Source organism: Cebus imitator, unplaced genomic scaffold (assembly GCF_001604975.1).
Source record: "Cebus imitator isolate Cc_AM_T3 unplaced genomic scaffold, Cebus_imitator-1.0 Scaffold182, whole genome shotgun sequence".
Classification (NCBI taxonomy): domain Eukaryota; kingdom Metazoa; phylum Chordata; class Mammalia; order Primates; family Cebidae; genus Cebus; species Cebus imitator.
The window spans coordinates 2,213,601-2,226,243 of record NW_016107497.1 but is presented as its reverse complement, the minus strand read 5'-3'; the positions used below and the strand labels follow the sequence as shown (position 1 = coordinate 2,226,243).

The 12,643-nt window shown below is 31.3% G+C and overlaps 1 protein-coding gene across 1 annotated transcript in view; it reads right to left on the bottom strand.

The window, feature by feature from the left end:
- CNTN5 (contactin 5) overlaps positions 1-12,643 on the bottom strand; it is a 1,396,301-nt gene that overhangs the window by 689,691 nt on the left and 693,967 nt on the right. The window lies entirely within an intron of this gene.

Here is a 12,643-nt window from a genome sequence, read left to right as displayed (position 1 = left end):
ATGTATTCTATACTTTAATAAATTATTTTCAAACATCAATTAAGATTTACCCAAAACATAAACTAGATGGCATTATTTGCTTATTAGAAACCTGTTAATTTGCAATTGTTCTAGTTTGATGGAAATATTGCCCAGTTTACAAATGTGAAATTTACAAACTATTTTCCAGAAATATATCCGTTGTTCTGGTGAGGCTTATATATACGACTATGCACATATGTATGTATGCATATGTGTCTTTATTTTTACAACTAAGTACATGCATGTGCACACATGGGGTGTTTACATATTTCTTTAAAAATTTTGTTATTTAGAGCTCAGACACAGGACTTAAACAGACTGAAACTTTCAATGTAAAAGTTCCACTGAACAATTCAGTGCAAAATCTTGACATTATTTAGCCTAATTTTAGTAATATTGTTTAATATTTTTTAACTTAGTGGCAATCATACAGCAATGTTGATATTTTAGAAAAAAAAGTGTGTGATCTGAAACTTACGTTCATTTAAAAAAAAATGTGTTAAGAATGAAGTTTTCATCATAGTTACATGAAAGGAATTCAAAGGGAACATTTTAAATAAGGTAGCTCAGAATGTTGTAGTAACCTTATGCCAGAAAGATGATGTGCTAATGAGATTAGCTACATATGAAACTTGCCAGTCATTTTAAAAGTTTTAGACAACACTAAAAATATGAAGGGGAAGCGATGGAAAAAAACAGCTTTGTTTTTGGAAAGCAAAACCAATGGAGCAGCACGAAAGGTGAATCTGAATGGAGACATAGATATTAGGGAGGAGATTCTTATCAAATCTGAGAGTAAATTCTAAACTGTGTGGGATTGACAGGACTAATATAAAGCAAATAGAGAATGGACAAACTTAGGAGACAACTCAAGTCAGACAGGATTCGTAACTCTAAGAAAATGAGAGGGATGAGTCAAAAATGACTGTGGGGTTTTCAGCCCATTTAATCCTAAGAAAGTTGGTGACTCTGTCAGAAGGGAGGCTAGGACTTTCCATCCTTTAGCTGCAAATAGGAGATGTATTCACCCAACAGTGAGAAAAGAAAGTAGGCATCGAAGAAAAATGAAGTTTTAGTTATATTTGACTGCTTGGCAATGCTTAGGCACTAGCAGATCAGAATGTTGCTTTTTTCACATTTGTAATTTGAATTCTGAAATTATCTTATTATAAACAATATTACAGAAGGGAAAGTTAATGCATCTGTCAACTTTTGTATTTTTATTTACTTTGGTCTTTTAATCTTCCAACTTAATGTTGACTGATTGTGACATTATAAAGTGGTATGAATGTATGTCTTTGTCATGCAAATGTAAAATGTATATATTTAAAGCATTTAAATTATTAAACAGGTAAACTTATTTAAGGCATCCCTAATACATGAATGTGAAACTATAGCAACTTAACAGGAAGAAGTAACAGCTATTTTTTTAAAAGGTCTGAAAATTTAAATTCTGTAGCAGAATTCATTATTCATGCCTGTAATAATTTCCCTGTATTTCCCATAGTAGGAAAAGTGTGAATTTCATACCAAGCTAGGGGAAGATCATCATCAAGAATAGTGGTCTAGGTCACAGTTTGTTCTCTGGCTTTTGAAGTTTGACCTCCGAAGGTTGCTCATGTCCATATTTCAAGTTCTTTACAGGATACAGAAAGATTTAGTGATAAAGTAAGTCTATCATTATCTGCAGACCTATACAGGACACATTTCAATAATTCTCTTAAGAGGGCTGATGGAAGTCCTAAATACCTTTGCAAGTGTTTATGTGTGATAGTATTCTATTGATAATGATAAAATAGTTGGCTTCCCATTTTGGACAAAAAAAAGGGGATGTTTACAAATGTTCTTTGATATTTATATTATAATAGAGAATATTTCAGATACAATTACTGAGAGATTACAGGGGAATGCAAAACATTTTAACAAGGAGAATAAATGTTTTCTTGCATCTCTCTTATAAGCATATTTCATACTCAAGTTGATAAAGATTGACTTTGATTCTTCATTTTCTTGTAGATAATTAGCTTTCAAATTGAAGACAACAAAGCCAAATGTAAATCTGACTCAAGTGGTGTGAAAAACAATGAAACTATGTGGCTATCTCTAAATTATTCAATTAATAGAGCCTCGGCTAAAACTTAGATATTTTGATTTTTAGTTCATTATTACCTTCACTCCAGTGTAATTCATTTTTATTAAGAATTCATGCACAACTAAATATGTAGCCTATTCAGGAGCTTTTAATTTGCAATAATGTTGAAAGGAAAGTTAATTTAGATAATCAAATGGGCAACAGTTCTTTGAAGCTGTATTTGTGAATTATTTTTGTTTAGGTTAGTTTAGGACAGTAAGTCTAAATGAAAAGACTTATGAATTGCAAGGAAACTTGATCACTTTGGCCTTTATGATATTTCAAAGAGGAATCTTAAATAGTGTTTATCTTCTCCAGTGCATTTCAAATCAGTGAGGGATAAAGACATTTATTTTACTTGACCAATAGAAAAAAAAAAAAAGACTGCAAACTGGTTCTGAATACATGTCATGTAGTTTTCATCTTCTGACAGAGCAGTATTTCAGAAGTTAACAGAGAGGAGGAATTTATAGCAGGTGCATTACTACTTAGAAACTAATCTCACCCACATGGCTGTTAATGTGAAATATGGATTTTAATAATCCTGGCTCTGTGAGTTGTGTGATCCTGCCTGGTGGGAATGTGATTAGCCATAGTCTGAAAGATTAATTGAGATATATAGCACACGATTACATTTAGTGAACTTCAAACTACTCTGATTATACTAGAGTCTGCATGCTTAATGCTGTATCCTAATAGCGGGAAAAAAAAAAAGACAGAAGTAAATCAATATTTTATTATGATAAGAAGAACAACACCTCTGTCTTTTGGTCATTAAAAAGGTCAGTTAAATAGAGTGTACCGTCTTCCACAGGAAGGAAAAAAAAATTAAAGACAGAATTCATTCATAAGAATGTTGATACTTAAACATTATTAGGCATATTTTTTAAAACTGACTTTTACCTGAGAGAAAAATACTGACAATAATACATACAACTTTAGAAAATGGCAACTTTAAATCAAGAGATTTAATTAATAAGAAGGAATTAGTCTTGTTATTTTGTAAAAGAGATAGGGAGAGTGATTTAGTTAATTTCTTAAATGGATAGTTTCCCATGGTATTTCCAAATGCTGATATATCTGTCAAATAAAAGAACAAGAAAGCTATTTACCTACCTATTATCTATGAGTTTTTTTTATTCTTATTAGATGATAATAATTAAATATTTATTTTAAATGATTTAAACCCACATATGGGGACTATTACACACGTAATGGGGGAGGGAACATACATTAAAATTAATTGCTTACATGTGAAATTTTATAGAGTTCTACATAATACAGGCAGCCTCATTATCAACATTTCCCAGTATGTAGGATGTATTTCCACCTACGTACATCTGTGAACCCAACCAATTGCTCTCATCAAATTTCTTCTCCCTTCTGTATCTAGTCCCTCCTTTACTGATAGGAGCACTAGCCGCAAAGTAATAAAATAAACTTTACTATTGTCATTAATCCTTATGTTAACCCCTTTGACAAACTTCTACATAATATAGGCAGCCTCATTATCAACATTTCCCAATATATGGGATGCATTTCCACCTACGTACATCTGTGAAACCCAACCAATTGCTCTCATCAAGTTTCTTTCCCCTTCTGTATCTAGTCCCTCTTTAGTGATAGCACTAACCACAAAGTAATGAAATAAACTTTGCTATTGTCATTAATCCTTATGTTAATCCCTATAACCAACAGAGCTCAGTTATTAAATATTCAACAAATGATTAATACATATTTTTAAGAGTCTTCCCTTTGGGAAAACTTTGATGGCATCTCTCTCCACCCTCGCGATGGTAGAACTTGTCTGAGCGTTCAAAACACTTTGCTCTAGTGGGGTAGTTTTCTGTTATTCTGGTGTATAACACTAGAATCCTGAGGTTTGAGGATCAGGACTACCTAATCTCATAATCTAGCACAGTACCAGTCCCAAAGACTCTGTTCAAAAAATAATTAATTAAAAATCTAATTTTCAAACCCATTGCCCCTGCTTCTCTTTCTGCATTCTGCTTATTAAAGTACACTTCTTCGTAGGTCCAAAAGAGTCCTTCCCCTTTCTAACCTCTAAATACACTGTCTCATGGTTTCATAAGCAATTGCATTTCTTTTTGCTGAGCTGTCTGTTTATCAAGAAAAATGAGCTGCTCCCAAAGAAGCAAATTTGCCAAAAATAAAAAAAATTAGGCCTAACGCTTGCTTAAGTGAATTAGGATTCTAATAACCAACCAAGTATAGAAATAATACGTTAAATACTTTAAGAATTGGCGTATGCACACAATCACCTCTGTAGTTGTATTAGTGAATTTATCAGGGGCACGTAGCAATGGAGTCTTTTCTGTAGAAAGATGAAATGAAAATTTCAGGAGTCTTCAGTTAGTAATGGAGAAAAGTAACATTAACTACGAGTAAAATTCAAGAATTTTCAATAACTTGTCTTACAGCTTATATAGACTCAGTGACCACATTCTAGGAACACTAGGCCTTAAAGAAACGTCTATAAATCCGAAGGACTAATCAAAGGAGTAATGTTTTATATAAATAATAAAACACAATATTCTAGGAAAGAGGACAGAATAAGGACATATATGTGTTCAAGAGAGATTTGTATACACCTCCGGGTAACAGCTATAAAGTGGGCAGTTAATGAAACCTGCAGATGTTCGAAGATACTGCAGCTCACTTTTTATGGTTGACTCATTAGCTTTTTACAAAATAAGCCACAGGTAATACCAAAAGCAGAGTCATAGGAAAACTCTAATGGAATCCAAATGACTATGTCATTTGGAAATAATTACCGGAATACCAGAAGCTCTATAACTTCAAGGATTTCTGGGGCAATACAAAAACATTTTAAAGAAAATAAATATGCTATCTTCTGGGAAAAACTCGGTCACTGATGACAAAGAGGAGATTCTTCACTTGGGGATAGCTTTGGAATTTTTTTTTTTTACTCCTCCTTTTTGCTCTTTGAAAACAGATGTATTTCATCTTCAAAAGTAGAATTCCAGAGAGTAGTGTATCCCTACAGGGATATATAGAATGCATATACAGATAAAAGAGAGTGGTAGTATTTAATATTTTAAATGTAGTAGGTATGTGGTAAACATTTCATAATAGGTATTTGAAATAAAATTAGGTTCTCTTTTTTGTATAATAAACTTATATTTAGCATTTTTATTGATCAGCATTTGACAGTAAAATGGGACAAACTTTTATTTTATATTTATATATATATATATATTTTATGTATATTTTTTATCTTGACAAAAACATACCGCAATTTGATTTTTGAAACCTTCCTCTAAAAACCACACTATTCTGAGTTGTAGAGTGCAAAACTTAAGTCTATTCATAAAATTCACCTTTTAAATTGCAAAGAAAAAATTAGAAGTCAACATGGCTTTTAATTATTACCTCCCAATTCATATCAATTTTGTAATCATTTAACATGGCACTTAACAAATTCTTATGTGAATACCTAGTAAATTCTCAGTCTGAGATAGAATATTGACTCTTCTAGAAATGTTGCACAGAACAGAACAGAACTCAGAGTTGCGAGTGGGATTAGTCACTGGGGGCCAGAAAAGCATATGAGTTTATTAATATACATGCATATGGATGTGAAAACACACACACACATATATACACATATGATTGCTTTTGCCTTGATTTATTGTGGTACTTAAGCAGCTCACTAGAATACCCTATAAATCCATCACAACTTAGTTAACATTATTTATTCTCATTCTTACTCTACTTACAATCCTATGCATTATTATCATTTCTTATATGTCATACACACATTTTATATAGTTCATGCACTGTAATTTTTAGCAATGGAATTTCAAAGTGGGCTTGATCTAATGATAGTTGAATGAGATCCAGGAGAGCTACTCAAATGCCAGATATCTGTGCTAAATAAATGATTAAATTAATCAATAGCCAATAACTTCATATGTTTAAATCCTATCCATGTAGGCATCATATAGAACAAATAGAATGAGTCATCAGGTATGTCTGTGGTTTTGGAATCAAATAAAACTGAATTTTAATTGTGAATTGACTGCACTGTAATCTAGACGTATTTCCTAAACTTTCTGATTTTCAAATTTCCTCATCTTCAAAACAGCAACAGTGACGCTTAGCTCATAAGATTATTGTGAAGATTACATATAATTTTTTTCAGTGCTTAGGAGATACTAAGCACTTAAGAAATGACAATTATTTTTTATTATATATTATTACTATTCATAGAAACAGTGACACAATGAAAACATTATTAAGACGTAAAGATCATTTGACAGGAAGACATCACTTTGGTCTATGTAAGAAGTGAAAGAAAATTAACAAAATTCAACCTCTAGATAATTTAATCTGCGCTAGTATGATTTGTTTGTTTTAATCTTGATCAGAAAGCAAGCACACTAAAAAAAAAAAAAAAAAAAAAAAAAAAAAAGGAAAGAAAAACCCTAATAACTTTGATACGATTTTGGTTTATAAAAAACACTCAGGAAATTAAAATTTAAAAGCCAAACTCATATAAAGTTTATAAATAGAGTCATTAACATTTTAAAAGAATTTTATAATAAGTTATAGAGCTGGTGCTTGAAGTTGACATTTCCATTTATTATATAGAAGAAAAACTCTTCCTTGGTCCTCTTAATGCATCCTACACACCTTCACATGATGTTTACATATTGCCTCAGTGTATTGAAGTATCTTTACTTTAAAAGAAAAATAAAGTTTCAACACACTTCATCCTTACAAATACTTCATTAATTAGATCTCCTTTCCACAGTTTATCTCACAAACAAAAATAAATAGGAGTACTGCTTCTTTCCTGGAGAGATGATTCCTACTTTTATCCCTAGCAAACAGCTTTTCAAACCAATATTTCAACATTGAATAGGAAACAGCTGGATCTTCTGGACGACTCATGAAGTAACTCAAATGCTAACATCAAACAGCTTGGATATAAAGACACAAGGATGAGATTTCAAGTATGTAAGTATCCTGGAAAATATTGTTAAGTAGTGCTTAAATGCTGCTGAACTGAATGTGATCCAATTTTGAAATATTTACAGAAGATAGCAAATGTCAGGAGAATGAGTTAGTATGCCTCTAGGTTTCAGTTAGAAAAAGACAATCCAAATATAACAGAACTGATTATGATAATAATTACATTTTAATTCCCTAATATCTAGTAATACTAATAAGCCTGCCATTCTTAAGTATATGAAACTTTTTCCACAGAAATAATTTATGATATTTTATTCATGTTTAACACCTGATAATTTATTACAAATAGGTTGAAAATGGGAAAGTGAGATTCAAACAAGGCTGTGTGTTTTGTTGATGGCAAGGCTAGTAACAGAAAAGAATACTTCATATTTTCAAATTTTTCATTATCATCAGTACCTTGCTACCCATATGGAATATGTGTCTTAAAAATCTGGCTAGGCGGGTGCAGCAACATTTACTATAAACTGGGGCTACAAATAACTTGTCCATGATAAAAATTGAAAATTACATTTATTCCACCTGCATTTGCATAATATGCTCTTCTTGAAAAGATCATAATTTTCGTGAATTTTTGTCTAATAAGTATTATCTCTGTTAATAATAACTGCATCTCTATAACTTAAAAATATTCACTCTAACAAAAACTCACAAAAATGCAGTAAAGAATTGAGGACAGTGTCTTGTTACTGTCACAAATTAATTGGTATTAAGCAAATCTGGAATGCTTTTTAACAGTAGAATCAGATGAAACTATATGAAGAACTCAGGAGGAAAATAGTTTGATATGAACAAAGCAATATTTAAGGCCAAGCCAAAGAGAAACAAGAGCCAAAGGCAACAGACTCTATGAATCATCTTCATAGTTACTCTGTTTAACAGCCTTTGTTTATGATATTCAGAGAACAATTCTAAATTACAGTTTTTAAAATTATTTTCTTAGTTCAAAGCAGTACAAGTTTATTATAAGAAAGTTCAAAATAAAAATGAAAATTAAACATTTTCTATTTATTTCCTTTGGAAATATAAAATTTAAAAAATATGTAGGAACCATGCATTCATTTTTATAACAATAGGATCACACATTATATACAATTTGATAATCTGAATTCAAATTTAGAATTATTTTCATACGTAAAATTATTTTTATTTTGTTTCATTAAATATATCTTGTATTTAAATCACTTTGAAAATATCTGAAAATTTGGGAATGAGTCAGAGTCCCAAAACAAATGAACTCTTCTCTTTATATTCTGCAAGGATATATTCTGCAATCTACTGAAAAATAGATGATTATATCTATAATCTCTTACAGTATTCAAAAATAACTATTTTTTTCCTCAGGACTTTCCTCAAAACAGCTTTCTGAGATGATTTCTCAGGTTACTTCTCTTCCACTTTACACTTTGGTCTAGTCACTATTTCTTTATGAAGCTCATTCACATTCGTTATCTTATTCGGCTGATTTCTATTTGTATGTTTCTTTGGAGAATAGGAATGCTTTCCTTTTGATTTCCCTAAACCCTTGAGTGACTCAGCACATAGATATGGTGTTTAAAAATGCTTGTACAATAAATGAAGTAAATGTACAAATGAACACACACATTTTAAGACAATAAGATGATCCTTAAATACTTATTTCACTTCATTGTCAGTTAGGAAAATTTTTATTTTCCTGTCATCATCATTGCTACTAGTTACAAAAACCACCTGTTTTATGTTTTCTTCCCTTCCTCCCATGATGGAAGGTGAAAAATCCTGATACTTAATTTTTGGGAAGTAATCATAGGGGAGAATTACAGCGAATCTAATTGAAGGCTTACCTTCCATGCACCCCCTCTCTCTGCATTTTGACAAAGGTGACCTCCACACATTCTATGAACAATGGCAGGAAATTACTATTCCTTGTGTATTTAGGACCAGAACAGCAGCCATTTAATACAGAATAAAACTCACCTGCTCATTTCTTCTATTTTATTATACTTCTTTTACTGTCACTTGGCCACCACTGTTATATTTCATGCCAAAATTGGCAATTTTATTATTTGGGAAATGGAAAGCATAAGTGCTTGATTTTTCTGTCCACCTGCTAATATTTTCCTATCTAACTTTTATAGCTGAGATAAAAATGAGACAATGAACAAAATCATGTAACATATGTCTGTATAACCTTACATTGTCTCAAGGTAATTTTCTACATAGGCTGCATTGAGTTTTCAGTAAATGGAATGCTGATCTATTTAATTTCCCTAAATATGCTTTATATTTCATAAATGTAGTATTTCATACTCAGGATTGGCAAACTTATTTTTACTCTAAAGTTGTGTGATCATAGACAGAATCTTGGATGGAAAAGACCCAGAATTCTACTTTAAGAGGTTATTCATTTTGCTTCTCAAAACGTAATATTTAACATTCAGTCCTAAGGAACACTTGCTCTGCTGGAACATTATGATGTTAAAATGTTTTAAAGAAAAATTGTTTTTCTCTTGGTAAATTTGGCAACTCATTTGGATTAACTTTGTTCATTTTGGCAAGATATAGTGGTGCTATATATTTTCATGATGATACCTATGGAAGTATGGAGGCCAGTATCAAATCAGTAGTAAATAGAATAATCACATATTCATGTATTTGTGTATTCACATATTAATTTATTTAACCAATATGTGCCAGGCCACTATGTTAGGGTTTTGAATGTGTTCTCAGTGGAATTAAGCACATCCTTTAAGTGTAATAAAGTAATTGTGAAATGCTGTTCAGATCTTAGCAACAGGGACTTATTATGTAAAGTTACCAGAAATGAAGTAGCTGGATTTATAAATAAAGGCCACAGGAATAAGAGAAAAGGGAGACAATAATGGGCTTTTTATGGGGTTAGAGTGTACACTAAAGGTAGTGGGTAGTGAGGTGTTTAAAGCTCTTCAAATGCACCCCATAATCTATCCACAGCTAGTTTACTTGAACTTAGATAAAGTGGAAACACTTATAAAACGAGTAATTTTAACAGACGATTTATTTACCTTTAACATTTTGCTAGGCACATCACCGGCTTATCTCTAGCCTTTATAATGATTCTATTTTATAGATGAAAAAAGTCAGAATATTGTGTATTCATTACTTTTCAAGTACAAGTAGAACCCATGTTCATCCGTAATAAAATCTGGAAGTCTTACATGCTGGTTCAATGTATAATAATATGGAGAAATTTGAGACATATGTATCATAAAGTTATTTTACTGTAGATATTAAAGAGTGATAAAAACTCAAATTAGTACATATACTTTTAGATTTGTAAAAAGATTTTAGGCGCTAATTTTTAAAACACTAGAAACACAAATTAAACATTAAATGAGTAATAAATATTTTATATAGTGTATCTTACCTCAAATTTAATTCTCTCAGTTAATTTTAAAGAGTCTTTGCTTAGGAAATACTAAAACGATTTGTTTTGAAACAAATTGTGCAGGCAAATCATAAGATGAACAATAAATGGATTACTACATATTTTCAAATCTTGGTGAGAAGAAAATTGAATGCTTTCTTCTCTTGATGAAAAATATACCATGATCTACCTTTATTAACAGTTTTAGGTCCCCATGAACTTCTCTTTGCATTTGACTCAGGGAAAAAAGAGTTTTAATTTAATTTTTATGCTCACAAGAGTAGCTCCTGCTTTGAAAACTCTCTTCAGAACCATTTTAAGTATTTCGTGTATTTTTTCTGTTTTTATGCTTCCCACACTATCCATATTACTTAAATCAGTCCCTAATAGAGAGTAAGAAACATAGCTTTGCTCTATAGAATAATTTCATCATTGTGATTATAGTATTACAACAATACTATACTATTTGTCTATTTGCCCCCTAATTTTATGATGTGGGAAAATGTAATAAAGTAGTTAATTGTAAAGACACTTCTGTATCAACTAAAACAAAATGGGAGTGTTGGTTTGTCAGGCCATAATACCATGCTATTACTGAAACAATGTGTTCAAAAATTTGAAGAATTGGTATAGGAAATGTATTTTAGAGGTGTTAAGATATAATGTGTGACTGTGCAGGTAGTGTTAAAGTTGAGAAATGCCTCTGTCACCATAATATGAAACTACAGTCAGTAAATGCATTTGACCCAAAAAGGAGATGAATAAGCTAGTAACATTGTGAATATTCATGATAACACAGTTAGGCACTCCAAATAAATATAATTCATTACAAAGTGATTCTATGGTTTCAGATCTCTGGGAGTATTTTTAGAATACTGTTTTTAGTGAGTATTTCCCCTTCATAGCTTTTTCCTTCTCTAGTCATTTTAAACAATCAAATTACAATAATTACTCTTAAGTAAGATATTTTTTTCTATTTAAATTGCTGAATAATGTAACATATTTTGGAAAAGTCCAAGATTTCACTGGCTACTCCAACAATGAATTAAGGGCATATAAAAAATAACCTTATCCCAGAAATTAAAAAAATGCTAAAACATAAACTAAATTATGCAAATAAGGAAAAGATAAGTAAAACAATAGTCAAAATGGTTATGTTAAATTTTCATTTTTGCTATTTAGGAAAAACAAATTAGTTGCATAGGTGAAGAGAATACTGTGAATACTAAGCTAGTAAAAAAGGAGAATGTTAAATTGTAATCAGCATCCCCATGATTGCTTTTAAATCATATGATTGGTTGTTTAGTTTGTTTTATAGACTTTGTGTTTCAGAATAGGTTTAGATTTCAGAAAAATTTAAAAGATAGTACATACAATTCCCATATGCCCCACACTTCGTTTCTAATATTATCAATACCTTATATTCAGGTACATTTATAAAAATTAATGAACCTGTACTGATAGATTCATATTTATTGAAGTTCGCTTTATTTAGATTTCCCTCATTTTCTCTAATGTTCCTTTTTTTCCCCCCAAGATCCCATATTACATTAGTCATCACATCTCCTTAGGATCCTCTTATCTGTGACAGTTTCTCAGCCACTCCTTGTTTTTGTTGATTTTTGAAAGCTTCTTGGAACGCTAATCCCTTTTCTGTAGAATATCTTGAAATTATCTGATTTTTTAAATGATTAATTTTATGAATATTACATTTGGGGAAGGAGAATCACAGAGTTAAGGAACCATTCTCAAAGCTTATCAGCCGTACATAGTATCAACATGATTTAACACTGTTGATGGTGACCTTGAGTACAGAACCCAGGTTGTAAAATATCTCTGTATTCTCTCCCCACTGCATCTTTTTCCATATTCTATTCTTGAGAAGAAAGTACAGCACACAGAAGAGTTATGTTGGCCAGGCGCGGTGGCTCAAGCCTGTAATCCCAGCACTTTGGGAGGCCGAGGCGGGTGGATCACGAGGTCAAGAGATGGAGACCATCTTAGTCAACATGGTGAAACCCCGTCTCTACTAAAAATACAAAACATTAGCTGGGCATGGTGGCGCGTGCCTGTAATCTCAGCTACTC